A 6457-nucleotide genomic window follows, 5' to 3' on the forward strand; every position below is an offset into this window, starting at 1 on the left:
GTTTTCTATGCACTTCATTGCCACATGCATCTAGTAGTAGAGACACGGAAAGTCGACCAGCCTGTACACCTATAACATGTAACTCCTCAATATAAACAAGACAATGTACATGAAGACAGACTAAGATAATGCCCCTGAAATGAAATTATGTTTAGATATTTTTGTAACATTGTATTTTTATATAAGTCGTGATAGGAAAGTTGAGAGTTACTTCATCTCCAAAAAAAGATTGGTACATCAAGAGGGAAGCTATGGATAACTTCTTTAATACCTGGAACACAATTTTTCTCGCACACTGCCAGCAGTCAGTGGGTACCCGATGGGGGTGATAAGGGGTCACGTAGAAAGCTGCCTCTAGGGAAAGGAGAGAGACTAATCATTCTCCATGCTGGTACATTCTTACTCCTTTGTCAGATGAATGAAGTAGTAAGAATATAGACCATAATATTGTGTTCCATATGTTAAAGAGGCTGACATCATATATTCCCCTCAACGTGTATAACTTCTAAATGCCATCCAGAGACATTAAGATTACTAGACTTGCCAAAACTTTTAAAGATTTTGTATGTGATGTATTTTCTTGTATTATGATAATCTATACATTTGCACATTTCTACGTTATATACATGATACATGTGTGTATCATGATACACGATACATGTATGATACATGATACATATTGACATTCAATTGTAGGTCACTGGATGTGTTATTCATGGTTCCAGTGACTCCTGAAGGTGAGCCAAATTTGGCAAGAATTATTTTGGCAAGGATTATACTCTGTATGGTTCCAGATGTACTTTTGTTGTTATCATGGTAACATCTCGATGGGTATGTTATCATTGGTCAAGTAGATAGTATACCACTGTGATTTTGTGAATAATTTCAGGCTTCATGAAATTAAAATTTCATGTTATTCTGTGCTCACCTCATTTGTTGATATGGCAAACACAGTATTCACTCACTCACTCGCCACTTGTAGGAGAATGTCTCATAAGATCATGTGATGTTTTAATCTGTTCTGATGGTTAAATGAAGTAGTGAACTAGCTTACATAGCAGAAATAGTATTAGTGTCGCATGGTTCTGTTTTACAGGAAGGAATTCATAATGCTTTATTGATATGCATGACACATTATCAAGAGGATAATAATGCAGGCAGCTTTTCATGTCAGTCGTGTTGTAAGGATCTCTCAGTGTGGAATGTTGTCAGGATCTCTCAGTGTGGAATGTTGTAAGGATCTCTCAGTGTGGAATGTTGTAAGCTGTATTCTTAAAGGGGGACGAGGTTTAGGGAACCTGGCTGCCCACACACAAATGTGTCTTTTATAGTACTAATGACAATATCTTATGTAAGAGCATGGCCTTTCTTTGAGTAATACCAAAGTTTTTTGTCCAATTAGAAATACCCTATTGATAATGTTTTGTGCATTTATAACTGGATATTTTTTAACTGGATATAAAGTTCTGCAGAGAGTGTATGCCAAAGGCTGTAATGTGGGAGATTTCTCTCACAGGCTATTCTCTTTGAGTAATACTGATGTTTGTGTCCAATTAGAAATAGCCACTTGATAATGTTTTGTACATTTTTACCAGGATATGTCATGACTGGATATAAAATACTGCAGACAATATAAGCCAAGAACATAAATGTGGGCAGTTTCTCTGACAGGCTGTGCTTTTTGTACATTAGAGAACAAAGACTGTACACCTTATTATGGAATGCTTCACTTTGACGTGTATATATATATATATTCCTGAGAGATAATAGATTACATGTCCAGTTGGCAGAGTAGTCTCACTGCATTGTTGTTTCTCTTGGCTGTAGCAGGATCTGCTTCTTGTGGACTGTTACCATAGATTCAGTTCCTAGTGTCTGTGCTAAAGGGTTTCACAAACCTTTGCGGTCTGAATCACTTCCAAAACACTGTAGTCAAATATTGATGTGATTTACATACTGTTCTAATCAGCATTAAACCCAACTCAACGACGCACATGTAGTATACCGTCAGAAGTGGTCATGTAGCCCTGTAATGATGTCAGAATTGAACATGTTACGGCTGTTTAACAGGGCTCCATTCAGTGGACTGACTGCAGTCCTAGGATTGCCATTCTTCCAGTGATGTAACATGGAGTTGTGATAGTCCTAGTGCTAAGATTGTTTGAATGGGGCACTGCTACTAAATCAGCCAGTTTTTCATGTGTTTTGTATTTCTATGAATGTTTATACACAATGTGTTTTTAATTCTTACACTTCTGTGGATTTGTGCATTTAAGTAATCATATTTTATTATGTTAAGAGTTTTTCTGAAGCTATTTGTCAGGAATAAGAGGGAACAATACATAACAGCAACACAGCTGGAGACCATTCAGGAATTGCTACAAACGTTTGTCTGTGTTGAACGACTAAGATTGAAAATACATGTACAAGAATAAGGCTCTGTAGTTCACCTGCATAAGCTGAAATATTACAGCTTTGAGGTTCCGTCATTCTATCATTGAGGTTTTTCAAATTAGGGTCAAACTTGAGTTGAAATGACAAAGTTTCCACGAACTCCATGACTAAAATGTATCATGTTTAAGAACAAATATATGTATCATATTTCTTCTAATACCTCCCCGGGCACTTATTAATTCAGCAAACTCTCAGACCCTGCACTTAATAGGGGCCTGAACGTACTGGAGACCAGGCGCTTAAGTTTCAGCAGAAATATTTATAGATTCTCCATTGGTATTTCATTTGAAAACTCCATTGTAAACATGTGGCACACCTGGCACTTATTTCTTGAACAGTTGCTGTGAGCCCCGGTGCTTATTGCAGGCTGATGCTTATTTGAAGAGATATGGTATGTCTAAAATATCATAAAAACTATGTCAACAAATGGCTCAATATCGTTTTCATGTCTGAACCATTAAAGAAATGAATTTTTTTCATGTCTGAACCATTAAAGAGATTTTTTTAACATAGTTGCATAGCAAGTACCTTCATATTTGTAGAAGTACAAGTTCAGAGTTAATCAAGCATTTATTCCAAGTGTGTGTGATGTTGAAGTGAAGACATGTTGTTACTGTTGATAACATGGTTACATTCAGAAGCATGAGATTTTACATGACAGTGATATTTGTTTTGTTGAATTCTGTGTAGGAAATGCGATTTAGTTTGTGATTTAGTCTGGCACATATGAAAGCACACCTTCCTCTAAAGAAAATGGATCAAGATTCAATGTTGATATTTGGATGTTTATACATTTTATAACATTACATATTCCCACATTGACATTTTGTACAAATAAGTGAAAAAGAATACATTGAATCATAAATATGCAATAATAATGACTAAATTCCTTTTCAGTAGTAAAGATTTATTAGTAGAAAATATTTATGAATCTAAATTTATTGTATCGAAACATGCTGATTTATTTAGGTATTTTACTTAAGTTAATGTAACAGTATGAATGTAAGTTCAACTAAATGTTTGGATACAATAGCCAGTTTACAGAATGTTCATTACCAGTTAGTGTGGTTGGCAGAAAGGTCAGCTAATTTAAAAAGGGCATTGTTTTATATAAAGATTCATAAATATGTAAAGCTCAATATGTGACTTTTGTTATTTAGCACAGTGTTTGGGGCATTATTGGAGTTGGTTTTGGAAGAAAACATATTTGATTGCAATATTATATCAAATGCATGATGTTGATATTTTTGCCCATGTTTATGTTTTGGCATCTGCCTCAGTCTGTGTCCTCTTTGAAAGACTGCAGCGGTCAGAGACTATGTGCAGTAAATGAATAGGACAGTTATCACTAGGTTTATACATGTAGTTTCCCTGGGTAGTAGTCGTAGATTTCTGATGGAGTTATGGGGCATATAATGAAATGTTAAATCTGATCCTTAATTAAAATAAGTAAAGTTGTGTCCTCAAAATGATTTTTCTGATGGAATGAGTTGGCAGGTAATAATATGTTCACTCCGATCCTTAAAAAAAACCCCGTAAAGAATATACCCTTAATTATACCTTTTCTGATGGAGTAATGGGCATACGATAATATATTCAATCTGATCCTTAATCCAAAAATAGTAAAATGTACTGTCAGTGTGTTTCCTTAGTTCAAATGATCTTATATTTGAGGTGTATTTGTGAGTGTAAATATTAAAACAATGGTATTGAGACAATTAATGTACCGGTACAGGGCATGCAGGGATATTAACGATTAATTTATTGTTTTCGTGATACTCAACAATTGTTTGAAATTTACAATGTTTACTGATGGTTTCTGTAAATTTTCATTGTGCATGTGTTTTGGCTCACCACATTTGGATCGATATTTCAGATTTGTTTACTTTCAGGTAAATTTGTTATTATTCTTTTGTAGTGTTTGTGTTTAGTTTTTGTTTTATCTGTGTATGCTGCAGTCATGTAGCTAGTTTAGTTTTCCTCTAACTGTAAGGAAACGTAACTTGCCTCAGAATGCATCTCTTTCCAGTTATATTTTGCATAAATTAGCAATTTTTATGTTTGTGCGTCAAACTGTCCTGCAGATTCAGGATGAAGAATGAGTGTGATGCTAAGTAGAGAAATGATCATTGCCAGATATATAATAGTTTGCTGTTGATTTTTTATTGTTGTAAGAAACATAATTGTGAAAATGTTGTTATATTAATACATGGAGATTAAAAACACTATTCATGACTGCTTAGAGGGGTACAAACTTACATGAAATCACAAATGTTTCTAGTGCAGCCATGTGTGCAATGAAATAGATCTGACATTAAGGAGAGCTATATCTAGTGATACCTTGGTCATTGACCTCAAGAGATCAGCTGTGATCAGGTCCTCGTGTCTCCACATACAGTCAACCACTGGAATTCCTGTGATACAACCGTAATATTGCTGTCTGAAGTGTGCTAGTATTCTACAGATGACTACAACAGTTATGAAATTGCTATTAGTAGTATAAGTATGCTATAGATTACATCAGTCTAACCAGGATATTTCTGTTTCATGTGTAAAGGATTGCCCAAATGTCTACAGTATTAGGTGCAATAAGTTCTGTAACATAGCCCCGTTTCACAAAGCAATCATGGCACTACGTTTGTCGTAAGCCAGTGTTATGGTATATGACTTACGACAGTCGTACGTTATGGTCGCTTTGTGAACTGGGGCCCAGACCAATAAAACGTTGTGTAGAATGCTCTAGGCCTTCTGCAGTGTAGCGGTCTGTGTTAAAATCATACAACCGACCACTAAGTGTCGCTGTAGTTGTGCCCACTATGGCGGTGAGGATGCTGTAGAGGTAGCTGTGATATGTAGCTGTGGCTTGGTGAAAATCTATTGTTATTGATTTGGCTTACAGTGACACAGTGAGACATACTCATGGACTAGTCGCATTGAGGAGACAAATCCATCATTATTTCAATTGCCTTATGTGGTATTGTATATTATATGCATACTCATTTCATTTTTATATACATATGTAGACTTTGTAGTGTTCAAGACACAAGAATTGTGTAAATGTATGTCCTGCAATAATTTAGTGCTTAGAGCTGAGGAACTATATTCAAATGTAATGTTTTGTTGAGGTGTATGTTTGAATGTATTGTATTTGGAGCCAGAAAGTATATTACACAATGAACCATTTTTTAAATAAAGTCTTTGAATTACAACTTTTGCTGATTTGTTTACGTGTTGGTGACTGTGACTCGACAGCTGTGGAAGTATTTAACCAACAATACTGTTTGTTTGTTTAGTTTTATGCCACACTCCGCAACATTCCAGCAATATGGCGGCGGTCTGTAATTTATTCAGTCTGGACAGACAATCCAGTGATCAACAGCATGAGCAAATGTGGATATCGAACCTACGATCATTGATCTTGGAAAGTCACTGGGTTGTAACTCTGTACAGAGCATTGTAGGGCCTCAGATACAGGGTCCTACCCGAGAACACTGGCTGTAATAGGTTGTTTGTTGTAGAGCCTTAGGTACAGGGTCCTACCCGAGAACACTGGCTGTAATAATTTGTTTGTTGTTGCGCCTTAGATACAGGGTTCTACCCGAGAACACTAGCTGTAATAGGTTGTTTGTTGTAGAGCCTTAGATACAGGGTTCTACCCGAGAACACTGGCTGTAATAATTTGTTTGTTGTTGCGCCTTAGATACAGGGTTCTACCCGAGAACACTGGCTGTAATAGGTTGTTTGTTGTAGAGCCTTAGGTACAGGGTCCTACCCGAGAACACTGGCTGTAATAATTTGTTTGTTGTTGGGCCTTAGATACAGGGTCCTACCTGAGAACACTAGCTGTAATAGGTTGTTTGTTGTTGGGCCTTAGATACAGGGTTCTACCTGAGAACACTAGCTGTAATAGGTTGTTTGTTGTTGCGCCTTAGATACAGGGTCCTACCTGAGAACACTGGCTGTAATAGGTTGTTTGTTGTAGGGCCTTAGATACAGGGTCCTA

This window comes from Haliotis rubra, unplaced genomic scaffold (assembly GCF_003918875.1).
Source record: "Haliotis rubra isolate DU_JTF1 unplaced genomic scaffold, ASM391887v1 Scf72, whole genome shotgun sequence".
Taxonomy (NCBI): Eukaryota; Metazoa; Mollusca; class Gastropoda; order Lepetellida; family Haliotidae; genus Haliotis; species Haliotis rubra.